Genomic DNA, 20,708 nt, shown 5'->3' on the forward strand with positions numbered 1-20,708 from the left:
AAATGCTTCACAAACATTGGCTCCTTGAAATGTTCCACATCACCATAGTGAAGGTATTATTGTTATTCATAGTCTACAGAGGAGAAAACCAAACCTTTACAACACTGGACAACTTGTAAAATATTTACTGAAATTTGGAGGCAAGAACAATTGCTTTCCAAGGAGACATCTTTTATATTCCACTTTCATGTTACAGTTTGTTAGATATTTTCATCAAGGTTAGTTGCCTTGAGTGGAACTATTTAGCTGGCTGCAGGCTTTATACCAAATCTAGCATCTTAAACATCTAAATATTTATAATCATAAGTGTACATCTAAGAAATGTTCAGATATTTAAGTGAGGATTTTGTCCAATATCATTTAAAATAAAACCCAGAAGCAATATGGATATCCAATGATTGTTGCTGTTGTCTAATCACTAAGTTGTGTCTGACTCTTTTGCGACCCCATAGACTATAGCCCATCTGGCTCCTCCAGTATTCTCCAGGCAAGAATACTGGAGTGGGTTGCCACTTCCTTCTCCAGGGGATCTTCCCAACATAGGGATCGAACCCACAACTCCTTCATTTGGAGGGAGGTTCTTTACCACTGAGCCACCAGGGAAGCCAAGTAAAATACTAGACTACTACAAAACTTAAGGACAGGCAGATTCGGGGTTAAAACCTTTAATTGCCAAGTAAAACATTTTCCCTCTTTCCTAATTATCTATGGGTTAGTAAATGGCTGTTTCTTGGGATTTTTACACTTGCTTAATTGGCCTTACTCGCAGTTTTATGGTTTACCTAGTATTTAAATTTAATACACTCCTTAGGGCTTCCCTAGTGGCTCAGATGGTAAAGAATCCACTTGCAGTGCAGGAGACCTGGGTTTGATCTCTGGGTCAGGAAGATCCTCCGGAAAAGGGAGTGGCAACCCACTCCAGTGTTCTTGCCTGGAGAATTCCATGGACAGAGGAGCCTGGTGGGCTGCAGTCCATGGGGTCACAAAGAGTTGGACACGACTGAGTGACTGACACACACACACCCTTTAAAAAATTCTCAAACTCTTAAGGGCAGACTTTCATCAGAAATCTTTCAGAACAAAAATAATAAAAGTGGTGACCATGTACTGGACACCTATTTTATATCAAGCAGGACAACCTTGTGAGGCAGATATCATCTACCCATCTTTCGGATAAGGAGATTGAGGCTCAGCTGGTAAGTGACAGAATCAGGATCTCATCTCTCCATTACAAGGGCACATAAAATATGGAAAGGTCTGAAAGCACCACGGACAAAGTTTCTTTTTTGTATTAATAGTAAGGGTGTGAAAGTGTGTTAGTTGTTCAGTCACATCAGACTCTTTGTGACTCATGGACTGTAGCCCACCAGGCTCCTCTGTCCATGGAATTCTCCAGGCAAGAACACTGGAGTGGGTAGCTATTCCCTTCTCCAGAGGATCTTCCCGACCCAGGGATCAAACCCAGGTCTGCCGCATTGCAGGCAGATTCTTTACCAGCTGAGCCACCAGGGAAGCCCATATTATTAATAGTAAACACACACAACATAAATTTACCATTTTAACCATGCTTAAGTATCCAGGTGAGTAACATAAATGCATTCTATAGAAACACTTCGTAAGTGATCATTTTGTCATCATTACTGCCAAGCGTCTGTGTGTTTATTTCCCATGTTAAGATGGATCCAGTCCTTTGAGTTTGAAGGAGACAAACCAAAAGGAGTAGACTTGATAACCACAAGCCATGTGACCCAAAGAAAATAAGCCATTGCACAACCCACCCACTCACCACCCAAACATCTATTCCAGGCCAGATCTGTGTGGCTGCGTTGGAAGGCTGGGCGGGGAGCTCTAAGCTGAGCAGGAAACTCTCTGCTGTGTGTGTGTGTGAGTGTGTGTTTGTGTGATATGCAGACGTGTGTGAGTGTGTGTGTGTGTGTGAGTGTGTGATATGCAGACACTCAAAGAACAGTTAAGCTCTGTCGTCTTAGACTACCGAAGAAAGTTAGAAATCATTTCCTTGAAGCCCTTGGTGACATTAAGCAGCTTTCCAGGTCTAAATCATAATCCTTGTCAGGCAGGCACTACGTAAAATACAGAAACTTTCTGTGTCTGCCCACCACTCCAGCCCATCGCAGACACCTGTGCATTTATTCAACCTTCACTGGGCATCTGTTAGGCACACACTGCGACCTTAGGCACTGGGAACTGAACCGCCATCCAGGTTACTGAGGGATGAAAGTGAAAGTGTTAGGCACTCAGTCATGTCTGACCTTTGCGACCCCATGGACTGTAGCCCACCAGGCTCTTGTCCATGGGATTCTCCAGGCAAGAACACTGGAGTGGGTTGCCATGCCCTCCTCCAGGGGATCTTCCCAGCCCAGGGATCGAAAACTCATGTCTCTTATGTCTCTCAGTGAGGGATACAGATAAGTAAATTATGTGTGACAGCCCTGAGACATTTCTCCCCAAACACACACCTGCAACCCATTCCCTCCTCTTCATCCCCGCAGCCACCACCATAATGCAGGACACCACAATCTTGCTCCCCAAATGCCACAGGTGGAATCTAACAGGACTTCCCACCATCAACGTCCACATGTCCATCAGAGTCATGCCATTCTCCTGCTTAGACCCTTCCTGTGGATTATGGACTAAACCACTTCTGCCAAACTGAAGGATTAGCCCTAACTCTTAATGTGACTGCACTTGAAGATAGGGCCTTTAAAGAGCTGCTGCTGCTTAGTTGCTTCAGTCGAGTCCGACTCTTTGCGACCCCATGGACTGTGGCCCGCCAGGCTCCTCTGTCCATGGGATTCTCCAGGCAAGAATCCTGGAGTGGGTTGCCATGCCCTCCTCCAGGGGATCTTCCTGCCCAGGGATCGAACCCATGTCTTCTTTACCTCCTGCATTGCAGGTGGATTCTTAACCCATTGAGCTACCTGGGAAGCCCTTTAAAGAAATGTCTGAAGTTAAGTAACATTATACGGGTGGGCCCCCAATCAGACAGTTCTCGTGTCCGTATAAGAAGAGGAAAAACCACCCAGGAGCTCTCTCTTTCTGTGTATGCACAGAGGAAAGGCCCCGTGGGGACACTGCAAGATGGCGGTCAAGGGGAGAATCCAAAAGCCACACAGGAGGCACTTCCGTCTCTGCCATTGAGAGTTTACAGTCTAGACAGGAGTCAGCACACAGCAGCCGGAGGGCCAGAGTCATCTGTTTGTGTAAATAAAGTTTTATTAGAACGCATCCTTGCTCATTCCTTCATGTACTGTTTATGGCCAATTTTGCACAATAACAGAGTTGAATAGTTGTGATAGACAACAAATGGTAAAAATACTTACTATCTGGCCCTTTACACAAAAAAAGTCTGCTGACCCCTGAACTAAAACAAAAGATAATAAGAGAACAACAAAACAAGTGGTCAACAACAAAGGCCCACAGCCAGATGTAATTATAACTGACCTGGACAAATCATGCATGTTTTTTGAGGCTGTGAAATAAACTACCAGGGGCAGTGGTGGGTAAACATCCCTAAATCATACAGTTGCCCTATTGATTGTTAACGGTACTCTTTCAACTGCAGCACAGTTGTGTAACTGGAGGAGACACACAATTCCAAATACTGACGGAACAGCGCACCGTCATCTCTGGCTTCATGTGAGGAAGCTGTGGTTATGGGTCTTCTCATACCCAGTCCAATATGGCATTTCATCATTAATCCATGTGCTTATAATCATGGCTTCGGATGGAAAGGCGAATAAATGTTGGAGCAAGGCAGCAAAAGATTTATCAGGATTTTTTAAAAGCTTATCAGTGTGATATAGCATTCAAGGATTTTTCTCGTCACATGATCTTAGGAAAACGTCTTTAGTTCCTGCTCAGGCTGAGAAGCAGCATAATTTCATTGAAAAGAATATAGGTCTGGATTCAAATCGTGGCTCTGCTGTTCACCAGTTTACCACTTGGGTGGGTTGTTTAGCATTTTGGAAAGGAAGGGGAGATGATGTTTCCTTCTCCGTTCTGCCTTCTGCAATATTCAGTCCTCTTGGTCATAAACCCCAGAAGACAGGAGGAGTAAATGGCAGGATTTCCAAACGTGAACCCCTAACATCTATCATTTGTCGTCTTTGAATACTTGGCTATGAAATACTTGTCAAGTGACTGAATGCCTGAAATTCTCTGTTCCTTTTGTAGGGGGCGGGGTGCTAAAGGAGAGAGAAAAAGGGGACTCAGGCACAAAGAAATACCTTTCTGCCCTTGCAATAAAACTCTGAAGTCAGACGCAACGAAAACACAAACTTTCGCTGCTATCATAAGGTTCCTAGATTCAAACGAAGGGAAAGGAGGAACAAAGAGCGTCCTGACACGGCCAGGGTCTGATCTGTACACAGACACACTCAGAGGCTGGGGAGGCAAGAGTCCCTGGTCAATGATATCTTTGTGGTATAAACAGATTCATGTCCACGGTGACCCAGCCTAAAACAGGAAGGAAGACTCACAACAGTCATGTTTGTTTGTTCTTCATCATTTTTTTTATGGCTCTGTAAAGTCCTCAGCAAGAAAGGGTATTTCTGAAATGGATTTTTCTTCATTTCATTTGCCTATTTATTATTATTATTACAGATAAAGCAAAATCTTTAACATGAGATATTATCATGATATGGGGATTCCCCAGTGGTTCAGCAGTAAAGAATCCACCTACAGTGCAGGAGCTGAGGGTTCAGTTCCTGGGTCAGGAAGATCCCCTGGAGATGAAAATGGTGACCTACTCCAGTATTCTTGCCTGGGAAATCCCACGGAGAGAGGAGCCTGTCAGGCCGCAGTCCATGAGGATGCAAAGATCAGACACGACTTGGCGACTCAACAACAGAGACACCCTAAAGCAGAGGACACAGTTAAACAGTGCTCAGATTCCTGATGCACAAAAATCGTGAGATAAGTTTAAGCTGCTAAGTTTTGGAGTCATTTGTTATGTAGCAATAGAAAACTAAAACATATACCATTAATCACAAATAATGAGAACTCTATGGTAAGGTACCTAATACGGCTGCTATTATTTCCATTTATTCCAAGAGGAGCCCCATTAAAGAAGCAGCAGGAATCTTTACCACCTGAGTCAGTCCAGACACAGGACACACACCCAATCTGGAATCTGCTCAATACTCTTGAGAGCAAAATCTGACAAGCTTGATGACCGTTGTAATTAGACAAGAATAATCTCACGAACCAAGAGTAATAAAACCTATCTAAGATCTAGATTAAATTCAAACTTTACACTGTTCTAGAAACAACATGATTACTGTTCCTAGGACAAACAAGGTTATATCTTTTATTTTCTTCCAAACTGAAGCCTAGAAAACCTAGACGTCTGGGACAACTAACATAAAATTGTGCTCAGTCGCATCCGACTCTTTGCGGACCTCGGACCATAGCCCGCCAGGCTCCTCTGTCCGTGGAATTTTCCAGGCAAGAATACCGGAGAGGGTTGCCATTTCCTTCTCCAGGGCATCTTCCCAACTCAGGGACTGAACCCGCGTCTGTCGTGTCTCCTGCACTGGCAGGCGGATTCTTTACCACTAGAGCCACCTGAAAAGCGCCAACATAAAACTAAGGGCCCATTAATATCACCGTTGTGGGGACAGCTCAGTCAGGTCTTTACTCATGATACAAAAGGCTTCTCTGGGTCCACGGCTTCATCCTCTGTTCCTCAGAAAGCCCACCCCAGAGCCCTTTGTCACAAAGGAAGACTGACCCCCACTTCATATCATACAACTGGGACGACTACATTAAAAAAGGCGCAGGGGAAATCTCGAAATTTTGCCCTCTCAGTGAAGGGCAGTTTTGTCAGTTTCCTGATAAAACTTAAAAGGATTTCTTGGTGACACTCCCACCCCATCTCTGTCACGGGCTCCCTAACATATCCTAGTAATGGTGGCTCCTTCCTGTTACTATGAGGCGGCCCCTTGCCCTTCACTCCCAAGTATTTGCGTACGCATTGTTGCGCACAGTCGACATGGAATGATTCTGAGATGGGTGGTCAGACACTACCACTGCCTTTCTACCAAAGAGAAAACTAAGGTGCTTAAGGAATCTTCCCAAAGTTATTTAGCTCCGACTGGATTTGGCCCCTCAGCGTATCCCCAGCTCTGGGCTAGGTGTGGTGCAGTACACGCATCGAGGCTTCAGACTGGAATTGAAGATCCATCCAGGAAGCATCAGGCTTCCCCGCTGGCTTAGTGTCCCACCTGCAATTCAGGAGACTCGGGGTTCAATCCCTGGGTTGGGAAGATCCCCTGGAGGAGGGCACAGCAACCCACTGCAATATTCTTGCCTGGAGAATCCCATGAACCGAGGAGCCTGGTGGGCTACAGTCCATGGGGTTGCAAAGAATCAGACATGACTGACATGCACGCACATGAGGAAGCATCAGAGTTCACTCCCCGACTGCAAGTGGCAACTGCTGTCCTTGTCTACAAACCAACTTAGCGCCTCCTAAGTCACAGGAAAAATGTAAGCAAAGGATACGGAGAACTTGACAAAACAAAGCCAACTTCGGCGCCTAGAGACAGGTTTCTCCTACATCACTGAGTTGCAAAAATTTAAAAGCTTCCCCCTTTATATCACGTTCAAGTGTATTGAAATCAATAATCAATTCCTAGCTGTCTTGAGCTGGGCAGGGTGTGTGGGAGTCACAGAGTGGATCAGGAACTCAAGGTGGATGGAAGAGAGAGTTTCAGAAATGAGGAACAGCTGGAGTGAAGACCCAGTCACAGGAAAGTCTAAGCTACCCACCCAGCTGAAAGATTTAGGGGGCCGGGCTGGTGAGCAGCTAGTTAGAGTCCACTCCCCCAGCCTAAGAGGACCTGACAAAGACTTCATTCTGGCGACTGGAAGGAAGCACTGTGCATATCTACAAGGAGAGACATCCGATCTGCCCAGAGCTTCAAGAGGATGCATCTGATAGCAGAGGGTGTGGAGGGCCAGGAAAGTGACAGCTGGGCAGGGAGACCATCCAGAGGTCACACTGGACACTGAGCACCTCCCAGGCACAGTTCTGTCACCTGTAAAACCAAGCAGTTTTGTCCTATGACTCTGCGGACACATTTAGCAGTAACACTCGGCTGCAGCAAGAAGGAACACATGCCTAACTTAGGGTGGTGGCAACTAGAAAAATGTGTTTCAAATTAAGATCGGGTGGGGCTGCCATTCTTTTGTCTGGAAAACTAAGGGGAAAAAAAAAGTAAAATAAAGACTAGAATGGATTCTCATAGGAAAACAATGCCAGAATTCCCCATATGTTTACTTTGGAGATTCAGCTTCAATCCATAACGTGTTTTTATAACACATACTTAAAGTTACCAGGAGAAAAGCATGGTTATTTTTACATTCAAGCTTCATCCTTGCTTATTAGAGATCATGGTCCCATTTTACTTCATTACTATTGCTGCTATGATTAGGTTTTTCAATTATGTTCATGTTTGAATGATATAAAATCATTGGGGCTTCACAACTGACAGTTGCCTGGAAGCCAAACCTCCAAGGTAAAATAAGTTAATCTGTTGAGTTGAATTCATTTTACTATTTGAAGAGTCACTAGCCTATTGATGGATGGATACAATTAACAAAAAGATCACACTACAAAAGGATATAAGAATCCACATCATTTTGCAAAACTGAACATAAATCTTAAAAAGTTTGAAAAGAGATGATTTGTATTCCCCATTCATATTCAAGAGGAACTGCTTGTTTGAATAAAAGAGTAGGAAAAGGGCAGATATGATAAGTAAATGGGAACAAGCACACAGGAAAAGATTACTCTTGCAAGTAATCAAAGGGCATTCTGATGAAATGGTAAGACACCATTTTATGTCTATTAAGTTAACAATATTCAATGACTATATCTAATGCTGGGGAGTTGTAAAGCTCTCTCTCTCACACACCTACATACACACAAACACACACACATGCACAATCACTGCTACTGGCATTGAAATTGACACATTCCAATGGAAAACAGGAGGAGAAGGGGACGACAGAGGATGAAATGGCTGGATGGCATCACCCACTCAATGGACACGAGTTTGAGTAAACTCCGGGAGTTGGTGATGGACAGGGAGGCCTGGGGTGCTGCAGTCCATGGGGTTGCAGAGTCAGACACGACTGAGTGACTGAACTGAACTGAATGGATTCAGACTGAACTGAACTGAATATTGCAACACTTTATATACCAATAGGGAGTCCCTGGTGGCTCAGACGGTAAAGAATCTGCCTGCAATGCAGGAGACTTGGGCAGGGTTCAATCCTTGAGTAGGGAAGGTCTCCTGGAAAAGGAAATGGCTATCCACTCCGGTATTCTTGCCTGAGAAATCCAACGGACAGAAGAGCCTGGTGGGGTCATAAAGAGCTAGACAGAGCTGAGCGACTAACACTTTCACTTTCCTGTACCAATACACTAAAGATACTTATAACGTGTGACCCAATAAGCTCATTCATAGACACTTCCAACAAAAATAATTCAACAAGTAAAATAACTATTCACAGAAAAATTTTAGATTGTTGTCAGCTATATAAAGCAGGAATAGAAACCACCTGAATGTCCACCAGTATAATGGTTTTGTAAGTTATGATTTTAGAGTAGCAATTAAAATGACAGCCCTAGAAACACAGGAAATGCATTAAATACAATATTAAATTGGAGGAAAGACCAAAATCAGAATTGTGTCCCATTACAGAATCTCTATAAATAATACATACATGTATATTTTGGAAAAGAATGTTTGCTCTGGAAAAAGAAACCCAATGTGTGTGCTTATTTTTCTAGAACAATCAACAATCTAGGGCTTCCCTGGCAGCTCAGTGGTTAAGAACCTGCCTGCCAGTGCAGGATACACAGGTTCCATCCCTGGTCCGGGAAGGTGTCACGTGCCGCGGGACAACTAAGCCCATGTGTCCAACTACGGAGCCTGAGGCTAGAACCCAGGAGTCGTACCTTCTGAAGCCCACGTGCCCTAGAGCTCACGCTCCACAACAGGAGAGACCGCCGCAGTGAAACGCCCATGCACCCACAAACAGACTGGCCCCTGCTCGCCACAGCTAGAGAAAACCTGAGCAGCGGTGAAGACCCAGCACAGCCAAATAAATAATAACTCAACAATTGATGATACCTAACCCCCCTGCCTTATAACTGAAGACCATTCAGCAGTCACTTAGGCGCTGGGCTCAATTCCTGAAAGCCTCACGACGTAACTAAAAAGCAGGTGTTATCCTCATTTTGCAGGCTTTATAGAGGTTAGGTAACTGCTCCAGGGTCATAAATGAGATTTCAATCGATGTTTTTGCCCTCAAATCTCTTAAGATCTGTCTCAGAGCTGGTCAAAGAGGGAGAAAAGATGTGTCAGAGCACCCACCCATACCTTTTTTTCTTACCATCAATCCTACTTTTTTGCAAATGATTGCAAAGCCAAAAGTGGCAGCGTGAAAGGAGGTTGCTTTCATGCAGAGGCGGTCTGAGACCAAAACAGGGCTGCTTGGCATGTCAGGGCAGGAGAGATGAAACCTACCTTTTTATCTTTCATATCATAATCGTAATCACCTTCCCGGTGCATTAGCCAACGTCCAATCCCAATTCCCTCCTAAGGACCGTGTGGTGCATGTGTCAGTCCCTCAGTCCCGTCTGACTCTTTGCGACCCCATGGACCGAAGGATTATGGGATGCCACGACATCTAGTCTAGGTCCTTCTTTTCCTTAGCGCCCTGGCTGACCTGTACTCTGTGCCGATGGAGACCCCAAACCACCAACCTTCACTAAACTTCCAGGCTTCCTGCAGTAAAAACAATAGACCTCAAGAGTCTTTGGCAGAGGTCCAGTGACAAGATGATTTAAAATGTTAGTTGTTCCTCATCCCATTATAACCTACATCTGAAAGGTCTGTTGCTGTTCAGTCACGCAGTCGTGTCCGACTCTGAGACCCCATGGACTGCAGCACGCCAGGCTTCCCTGGCCTTCACTGTCTCCCAGAGTTTGCCCAAACTCATGTCCATTGAGTCAGTGATGCCATTCAACCATCTCATCCTCTGTAACCCCCATCTCCTCCTGCCTTCAATCCTTTCAAATGAGTCAGCTCTTCGCATTAGGTGGCCAAAGTATTGGAGTTTCAGCTTCAGCATCAGTCCTTCCGATGAATATTCAGGACTGATCTCCTTTAGGATGGACTGGTTGGATCTCCTTGCAGTACCAGGGACTCTCAAGAGTCTTCTCCAACACCATAGTTCAAAATCATCAATTCTTCAGTGCTCAGCTTTCTTTATGTTCCAACTCTCACACCCATACATGACTACTGGAAAAACCATAGCTGTGATTATACAGACTTTTGTTGGCAAAGTGATGTCTCTGCTTTTTAATACACTGTTTAGGTTTGTCATAGCTTTTCTTCCAAAGAACTTCAACTGAAAATACAAACTCCCTCCTGGTAGTTTTTCTAATGTAAAGATATTATAAATTTTCTAAGTATTCATATGTAAAGATATTTCAAGTTTTAAGTAGATGGTATGTATGACTGACACATCCAGGATGATCAGTGCCCATATTTGGAATCTTTTCTAGACTCTGTCATGGTTTCATGAATGTCTACACTTGGTCACAGAGTCTTACTTCTTGGTGCATTTGAATGTTAACATCTTCACAAATTCCGGGTCCCAGAAGTCGAAGGGATGAAGGCCACACCTGATATTTAATCAATGTCTCCTCTACTACATTTAAAGTCAGCTTAGAAGGCTCAGCTTAGGTTACAAACTCTACCCAGACAGCTGAATTCACACCCAAAGCTTGGGACCAGGATTGTCCTACAAACATGTGGTTAATATTTCATATGTCCTCTGGACACTCATTTGGTTTAAACAATCTCCAGAGTTTCCTACAGACAGTCAGCTATACTGTCTCTTCTGGCTTTCAGATTTTTGGACAGGTCAACCAACAGAAGTGTCTAAGTTTCTACATATTCAATAGGTTTAAGGATTTATGAGAATATTTATAATATTGTTGTTGTTCAGTCACTAAGTCATGTCCAACTCTGTGTGACCCCATTAACTGCAGCATGCACAGGCCTCCCTGCCCTTCACCATCTCCCAGAATTTCCTCAAACTCATGTCCATTGAGTCAGTAAGGCCATCCAACCATCTCATCCTCTGTCGCTCCCTTCTCCTCCTAAGACTCTCCAGGGTCTTATAATATAGAGCTTCTGTTTTCCTGAGATGATGATGGTGAGTGTTTAAAAAGAGCTCACTACACATTCTATAAGGGCTCCCCCAGTGGCTCAGTGGTAAAAAAATAAAATAAAATAAAATTCACCTGCAATGCAGGAAATGTGGGTTTGATGCCTGGGTAAGGAAGATCCCTTGGAGGAGGAAATGGCAACCCAATCTAGTAATCTTGCCTGGAAAATCCCATGGACAGAGAAACCTGGTGGGCTACAGTCCATGGGGTCACAGAAGAGTCAGACCAAAACAAAAACAAAACAAACACATCCTATGTATCAGGCAATGAGCCGAATGCTTGGCAAGTACTATTTTATTTCATTTGCTCAGGGTCCAATTGTTAGCCCCATTTTACAGATGAGAAAACTGACAGAGATGTTAAGTTCCCTGCCCAAGGGCATATAGGCAGTACGTGGGATCAGAATCCCTGTTGAAAGCCTAGGCTCTTAGTCAGAACACTCAGTGCCTTAATTGTACCTAATAACATTACCATGGGGTTAAGCTGGAGAAGAGATAATTAATCCAATTTATAGCTGAGGAGACACATAACTAAGGGACACACAGTTAACTTTGTGCTGGAGCTAGAATGGGAGCGTGTCCAGTCTGGATACCCTGGACATCCTCTGATATCTCCACTCAGGGTTCGACTTCTGAGGACACTGAGCAAGGGGAGGAGCATAATACGGAGGTCGTTACAAGCAAGCAGGGCCCACCCTTGCCAGGGAGTTCCTCAGTGTCACCTAGAAGCCAGGCCTCTGACTTTACATCAACTGCCTTTGCCCTCTGTTTACCTGGAGGGAAGCAGGCCTTGGAGCTGCCTGGCTCCCACCCTCTCTCCTGCCCAGCCTCCCACGCTGGTTTCCCCAGGGTGCCCCCTGGCAGCGTCCTTAGCAGAGCCCTTGGGGCAGCAGGAGCTGGCAGTTCAGTTGCCATCTCTTTTAAATCTATGGTGCACAATAGAATTTTTATTTGAAGAACTATGGCTTTCAAAAAAAAAAAAGATATCATGACCACTGCCCTGGCCCATTCTCCCAGAAACTAAGAATGAGAGATATGTGTGATATCGTGACTTAAATAAGAAGAAGTAGCTCTTTGGTCCTTGTCCTATTCCTGGTATAGATCTCCTAAAAACTTGGAATTTCCTGTGGTGAGAGTTACAAAAGTATCTTTTGCTATTTAATGAGGTGACTTTCAGAAAGCATCCATGGATTGGGGAAGGGGCTAGACATTGAATCAATCACCAATAGCAGTGATTTAACCAATTGCGCCGTAAGATGAAGTCTCGTAAAAGCCCTAAAGGAGCCGGTCTGAAGAGCTTCTGGGCTGCGGACAGGTGGAGACACGGGGAGGGTGGCGGGCCTCACGTCTTGCCCTGCGCATCTCTTCCCTCTGGCTGCTCCTGAGTTACAGCCTTTTGTAATAAACCAGTAATCTAGAATCAGTAAATCATTCCAGTCCTGTGAGCTGTTTTAGCAAATTAATTGAACCCCACAAGGAGGTCGTTGGAACCTCCCATCTACAGCCAGAAGGCGAGAAGCACAGGTAGCCACCTGGACTTGCCTCGCGTCTGGATTGGAGGCAGAGCCGCCTCGTAGGGCTGAGCCCGGAACCCACGGGATCTGAGGCTCTCTCCGGGCGGATAGTGTCAGAATGATGGCAAACTTCAGGACAGCCAGCGGGGGTCAGAGAACTGCTTGGCGGTGTGGGAAAAACCCACACACATTAGAACTGGGTGTAGAATCGTTTAATATGACTCATCCAAGTTCCCACAGCCAGTCAGGGGCAGGCTGCAACCGCAGAGATCTACAAAGGGGACTTACAAAGGGTTGGTTGGCCCAGGTTTCAGGTAATAAGGAAATGTATTCCCTGTAGAAGATTCAAAAACAGTAGTAAAACCAACTAAAAAGTCATAATTTTTATTATTTTATTATTGGCATGAATGGATGTCAGTGATAAAATACTCCTCAAAGATCTTTCTATTGTAGTTACTGCTCAATTTTAATAATACAGAAGTAAACTTTTTAAAAATACTTTTTCTACAATAAATGTGGGATTCCGGGGGCTTCCCTGGTGGCTCGATGGTAAAGAAGCCGTTCCCTTCTCCAGTGGATCTTCCCAACCCAGGAATTGAACCTGGGTCTCCTGAATTGCAGGAGGATTCTTTGCCAGCTGAGCTACCAGGGAAGACCCCAATAATATAGAAGTAAACTTTAAAAAAAATACTTTTTATTCAGTAAAGGTGGGATTCTGGAGGCTTCCCCCATGGCTCAGTGGTAAAGAATCTGCTTGGCAGTGCAGGGGACATGGGTTCCATCGCTGACCTGGGAAGATTCCTCATGCCACAGAGCAACGAAGTCCATGCGCCACAACTGGTATTTAATGTGAATAAGGGCAGCCTGCTCAAGCAGAAATGACTCACGCAGGCCTTGCACAAACAGCTATTCTGATTTGCATTATAAGAGAAGACACCAACCCGTAGAGGCATCCAACATTTATTAAAACAGCCTCAAAAAGCTCGAAGGTTTTAAAAAGTACCAATTAAATAAGCTCTCCGCTCCATCTCCTAAAAAACATGGCCCCAGGAAAAATGCCAATTCATTCTGGAGCTTTTTTTCCCTCTTGATCATTACTTGCTTCTCTTTAAAATCTTTGTGTACCTTTTGGGAGCATGAGCACATAGTGACCAGCTGGCGTTTGATTTAGCAATACCTACCCCACTCCCTTTCTGCCTTTTCACACTTTGGCCGCCTGATGCGAAGAACTGACTCACTGGAAAAGACCCTGATGCTGGGAAAGATTGAAGGCGGGAGGAGAAGGGGGTGATAGGATGAGATGGTTGGATGGCATCACCGACTCAACGGACATGAGTTTGAGTAAGCTCCGAGAGTTGGTGAAGGACAGGGAGGCCTGGCGTGCTGCAGTCCATGGGGCTGCAAAGAGTCGGACACGACTGAGCGACTGAACTGACTGACCCCACTCCCGCCTCACCCCCAACACAAAGGCATTGTGATACAGAGACAACATTTCCTTTTTAAGACGCTGAAGTGAAATAAAAAGTAAATACATTTGAATAATTTTTGCGGTTTCCCATGCCCCCTGCTCTGAGAGCCCAGAGTTCAACCCCAACCCCCTGCAAGGACTTGCCCTAACGAACAGAAAATTTACTTCCTCAACCCTATTGTTATCGACATACTGTTCATAGCTTTTATCATACTGCTATGAATGCTAATAAAGTTTTGTAATAGTTAATGTGTGACTTCCCCTGGTTTAGGTGCAGGCATGCTCTGGAACTGAGTTGAGGCGGGAGGATCGTTCCTCTATTTAGGAAACAAGGCTCATGGCCAGTGTCCCCTCTGGGTCTAGGGAGGAAGCAGGCTCTGACTGAGATGTCCAGAGGACTCTCCCCATCACCTCCCATCCCCACCTCCACTCTCCAGAGGAGATCCTCAACTGTCCATCATCAACCAATGCCGGGGATAAACACTCAACAAGTAGCAAATCTCACTGTCCTGAACTTAACATTTCAACCCAATAATCCTCCTGACTGCCCAAAGCTCTTTAAAAGAAAACAACAGTGTAAGAATGAAGAGAAGAGCATTAATCAATCAATCAATCAATGAGAGGCTTAAATAATCCATCAATCTCCATAGCCAAGTCAGGAATGAATATGTGCACGTGGTACACAATCCAAGAAAAAACCACACAAAAGTCTTTAAATACTATGTGGATTTGAACTTTAGATATCTGGAACAATTAAGATCCTTTCAAAGCGTGTTTCTAAAGCACTCTGAAAAGCCTGTGCTCTGGATTTACAATCGGCTGGTCCTTAATATTTGAGTTGTGACGCACGTGCTCGGTCATCCTACAGTCAACCAAAAGCCAAGCTACGCTCAAGACCCAAAGTTGGTTGTTGGCCACAAAACAGGCCACCTCCAGACACTCCTCAGCCAGACTTGCCTAGCAGGTCAGCCCTTGGGCTCCAGGCTGGCTACAATCAGACTCAGAGGCCACGCCCTCTCCTCCTTCGCTTTTTCCAACCTCAGACATCTGGCGATGGTGACTTTGTGAGTTAGATTTCTAAAGTCTGTGCACCACACACAGAAAACAATGTTGCCCGGCCCTGATACGGCTAATTCTGCGTATGTTTGCACGTACCACATGAGGATCTACCTTTATGAATGTTTGCCACAGTTTAAACACTTAGGCACTTTTCCCTTTCATGCACTGGAGAAGGAAATGGCAACCCACTCCAGTATTCTTGCCTGGAGAATCCCAGGGATGGTGGAGCCTGATGGGCTGCCGTCTATGGGGTCACACAGAGTCGGACACGACTGAAGCGACTTAGCAGCAGCAGCAGCAGTAACAGCAAATACTTAGGCTATCAGTAAGAGGAATCATTTGAAGAGATTGAAATTTTGCCATTGAGATCAAATACAAAATATAGTGACCATCCAATACATTCTGAAATCTGCATCAGTGACTCTCAAGAAATGGCTGTCCTAGGTCCAATGGGGGAATCTGGGCAACCATTCAGGTTGTCTTCAAAAACTATGGACCGATGGTTTCTGTCAAGCTCCATTCCGGAAATGATCAGTTTCACATCGGACTAGAAATGAGAAAGGCTGTGTGGCTCTCTGCTCTGGGCTCACCCATCGGGCTCACCCACCCCCAACCCCACTGCAGCCTCCTCTTCCCAGCACACAGGCACACACACTCACAAAGGCAACAGAGCACTTCCATTCCTTTTGCAGATCCTCAAATCCTGATGCAGTGGCTTTTTTGTTTACGAACTTGCTGTCTACCCAACCCATCCTTTGTACACTGCCTTGGACTGTGGTTGCTTTTGTCTCACACGGAGAAGTAAATTCCAAAGGCTCAGGACCAAGCCCTCTTTCTCGTATTTCCCAAGTGAGGCAGGATGGTCAAGGGATGGTTAAGGGCTTCTGTCTGAAGACCAAGAGACAGACAGAGCTAACATCCCAGCTCCACCTCTTACTGCTCCCGGGACCTTGAGAAAAATAGCCTCACTAAGTCTCCTCATTAGTACAATCAAGGTAAGGCCTATCTTACAGGTCCCTGTGAAGCTCAATCTTGATCTCATGTAAAACTCTTAGCAGAGTACACAGTAGCTCAGACTCAAGGAACTATTCGTAACAAACTAAGCAAGACAGTCCAGCTATGAGAGAATGAGTAATATTTTTCTCCTCAATAAAACTTAAGTTTATTATAAACTACTATAAGCCTAGAATACTTGTGAACTGAAGTTTTCAAGTGAAAAGCAGTGCAAGAAAATAAAGGTAATAATAACTATCATATTTTACTTGAGAGTGTGCAACAAGTTTTCACGTACCATTAATGCCCTTGAGCTATACAATGTCACTGAAAAGTAAATTATTTTTGTTTTATTCTCTGTGATATCGCCATGATCCAGAACAGGGTCTGACACACAGTGGACCTTTGACTAGAAGAACTACCAAATGAATGAACTTTGTACATAAAGAACCAAGCTTAGAGTTCACTGTTGTATCCACACTCTCAGAGCTTGTAGCAAGCAGGGGACCAGAACCAGGTCTTATCTGAATCCAAATCCTGTATCCCTTCCCCTCATCACCTCGTCCCTGGACACTGGGGTAAGGTTTCAGAAAACTAGGATCATTTAAGGCACTATTTTCTAGAGGATAATAACTCCAAGAGCCCCTAAAAGTGGACTCTGTTGAAACAAACAAAACCATCACTCTGGTATCATCTAGGGAAGAGTTACAGCTAGTGACCTAACTACTTAGACTTAATGCAGATGTTTGCTTTTCTCCAAGTCTGCCTGGCAAACAACTATGACAGGAAAATGTGAAACAAACGAATTTCAAAACAGGTTTGAGGGAAAGTTACATTGACTAAGTTTATTCTGAAATAATATGGGGGAGGGAGGAAACAGAGGTATAGATGAAAGACCACCGACCATGGCCAAGAAAAAAGAGGGTTGATTATACGATCCTATTTTTCTACATGTTTACAATCTTCCTCAATCAAAAGTAAAGAAACAAAACCCCAAAAAAGCCTTAAAATTAATGTATTACCATTAAGTCACCATCATATGCAGCATACCGTGTCCTAATTCATAACATATGCTCTGAAGGGACCGCGTGCTTTGTGCAGTCATCATGAGAACTCAGATATTAAATAACTCATGAAATAAGCCTCTTCATGGTCAAAAGGAGAGTATTTTTAAGCAAACCTGAATATTTCATATTTCCTAAAGTGAAAAGTGAATTTCACTGAATATTGCATAAAGTGAAATGTCACGGAGAACTTTTTCTAAGTTGGGGCTGCCCTATTTGTATGGGACCTGACGAGGCACGTATGCTCTTTGGATCACTAAGAACATTTAGCATTTACTTTGCTTTAGTGCATTATAACTTTACAAAAATTTTTATCAGAGTATGATTGATTTACAATGTTGCGTTAGTTTCTGCTCTATAGTAAAGTGTATCAGTTATACATGTACATATATCCACTCTTTTTCGGATTTTTTTTCCATATAGGTCATTACAGAGTAATGAAGAGAGTACCCTGTGCGATACAATAGATCCTTATTAGTTATCTAGTTTATATTTAGTAGTATTTGTCAATCACAGTCTCCTGATTTACCCCTTCCCTCCCGCACAACTTTTTTTAAGAATCACTTTTAGCTCAAATACCATGTGCTCAGTTGTGTCCGACTCCCTGAGATCCCATGGACTGTAGCCCACCAGGCTCCTCTGTCCATGGAATTTTCCAGGCAAGAGTACTGGAGCGGGTTGCTGTTTCCTTCTCCAGGGGATCTTCCCCACCCAAGGATGGAACCCCCATCTCTTGGGTCTCCTGCACTGGCAGGCAGACTCTTGACCACTGTCCCATCCTTTATTATTTTTTTTCCTCCCCCATAAGTGAGTAGAATATCAGCACCTTCGCCACCTCCAGGATGCACAAAGAGGCTGAGAAAGGTCCATAGCTGCTTGCCGCAGGGCTGACACTGGAACCAAGTCCAAATTCTCCAGTTGCCAAGGTCATGTCCCCGTGCCATGACCCAGCGTCCCCACCACGGGCTCGGCTCACCCTAGTACAGCAGTGGCCAAGGGCGTGGGCTCCGGAGACACACCCCCTGCAGCCACCAGGCCTCAGAAGAGCTCGAGTAATACTGCTATTCCTCTGTTTTCTCATCTGTCAAATGGGCAAGATAACAGTGTCTGCCTCTGGGGGTTGCCGTGAGGCTGCAGTGGGCAACTATTTAGACATTCCTGGAATAGGAATGTCTAAATAGTTTAAACTCTAAATGTTTAAACTCTCCACAGGGAGAGTGCCATAAACACTAGCTGTCCTAATTTTTATGCAAGAGGAGTAAACACTAGAAGAAACGTGGACGAAAGCAGCAGTTCAGGAACAGCTGAGCAGTTACTACAGCCCAGACTGAGGCTCAAATTCACCTTCATTTGTTGAATCATTAATAGGGAGGGGAATGCCTAGCTCGTAACTCGCCATGCTGGGGCCACAGGAAAATGTCACCCTAGGAGTGAGGAGACATTAAATATTTTACTCTCCCAGCCGCTCACAACAAAGCAGCCTAGGGTGTATCCATTACCTGCTTTTTCAAATCTCCCAAGTAAAGGAAAAACATGTCACAGAAACCAGACTCTGGAACTCAAAATAATCTCGACAATACTTCCTCTGGCCTGGATCGCTGCATAATGGATAAAAGTGGGATTTTTCAGAATGAAAAAGTGTTATTTTCAGAAATAAGAAACTGTCTTGACATCTGACACCTCTGCCACCATATACGATGTGTATCTTGCCAGCCAGAGACACTCTATACCCGCCAGACCAAAATAGTCTTGGGTTGTTTATCAACAATGTGTAATTGTACATTGGAGATCCCCAAGCTGAAGGTATTCTTATACTCACTTGTTACACTCCCACCGGAACTGCTTTATTAGACTGTTCCTATGATAGCATCCTATTTTAGCAGTAAAACTCATGCATTATATAATCACACCAACCTTGGGGAAGGGAAAGATTAGAACACAGACTGACTCCTCTCATTTTTCCTACCGAGATAAAAATCCTTGGTAAAATTTCCTATGGTTTTGGCAATTTCACATCAACCGCTTCATCAAGTTAATCCTTGATTACTTACATGTTTAATGATTGATTTCTTCACTATCTATGGATCCGAGGCTGGGCTCCCTCTCTGGTCAGCCACATGGACTCACCTGTTTACACAGGCAAGCTCCCAGAGGGACTGTCTAACTTTTAACTGTTTGAAGAGTGGGTAGAAGTGGTCAACATCATAAATACCCTAATCATTTCCAGGCCTTAAAAGCAGAGAATTTTTCTATATTCTGTTACATTCTCTACAGAGTCATAGCACACTTATCCAGTTATTTCCTTAGGATAAACTCTAAGGCTGGAATAGTTGTCCAAAAAATCTCTAAAGATGGAGTTCTATTGCCACCGGTTGTATCAGGAACTAGTAGTAACATGTCAGCATTTGAATTTTCATATGCTTTTTTCGCTTCTCGACCTTTTGGCTAAGATCAAGTGTGGTATGGGGGCTTTCCAGGTGACACCGTGGTAAAGAACCCACCTGATAATGCAAGAGATACAGGTTTGATCCTTGGGTCAGGAAGATCCCCTGGAGAAGGAAATGGCAACCCACTCCAGGATTCTTGCCTGGAGAATCCCATGGACGGAGGAGCCTGGGGGGCAGAGAGTCGGACACGACTGAGTGACTGAGCACCAACTCACATGACTTTTCTTTTTAATCAAATTCTAACAAACATTTTCAAGGACCAACTGGAATAAACTCTATTGATTTTCTTTCAATTTAGCAATTTATTATACAATAGGTACTCAATGTATAAGTTTTAATTGATCAAAGAAATACATTTAAGGAAGTTAAAGGCTCTTTCTCTGACGCTATCCTAGTTAACTCTTCTCTTTCAAGTACTCAAGTATCGAAAACAAAAAATAACAAGCGTTGGTATAAGGGAGGGATGGATTGAAAGTTTGGGATTAGCAGATGCAAACTGTTATATATAGAACGGATAAACAACAAGATCCCACCATATAGCACAAGGAACTATATTCAATATCTTGTGAGAAGTCATAATGGAAAAGAATATGAAAAATAATACACATATATATTGAATATATTGTAATGTATAATCAATATACATTGAATATATTAGAATGTATATATAGAATGTACTTTTTTTTTTAGAAAAAATACTCGGTTCTTCATCTCTTCTGGCGAAAGGAGAAGAGATTTAAATTGGTTCCAGGTAAAAATTTCCTTACAGGATAAGCAGCCCAAAGCATAAGCAAGGTATCATGTTTGGAGGTGTTTCTTGAATATTTACTCCTCCGAGCCATGTAGTGTGCCAAAGGACACACTGTCGAATAGGAAGTCATAGATTCCAACT

The 20,708-nt window shown here is 44.0% G+C and overlaps 1 protein-coding gene across 6 annotated transcripts in view; it reads right to left on the bottom strand.

Annotated features, from left to right (window-relative positions):
* ATP8B1 (ATPase phospholipid transporting 8B1) overlaps nt 1-20,708 on the bottom strand; it is a 107,360-nt gene that overhangs the window by 50,977 nt on the left and 35,675 nt on the right. For 2 of the 6 annotated variants that reach the window (XM_081562928.1, XM_081562930.1), the window contains exon 2: nt 4,699-4,877. The exons of the other annotated variants lie outside the window; for them this stretch is intronic. The gene's annotated coding sequence lies outside the window, so the exon portion shown is untranslated. The remainder of the gene's footprint in view (nt 1-4,698; nt 4,878-20,708) is intronic. 6 annotated transcript variants of the gene reach the window in all.

This window comes from Giraffa tippelskirchi, chromosome 14 (assembly GCF_054371585.1).
Source record: "Giraffa tippelskirchi isolate mGirTip1 chromosome 14, T2T-mGirTip1v1.2.pri, whole genome shotgun sequence".
NCBI lineage: Eukaryota > Metazoa > Chordata > Mammalia > Artiodactyla > Giraffidae > Giraffa > Giraffa tippelskirchi.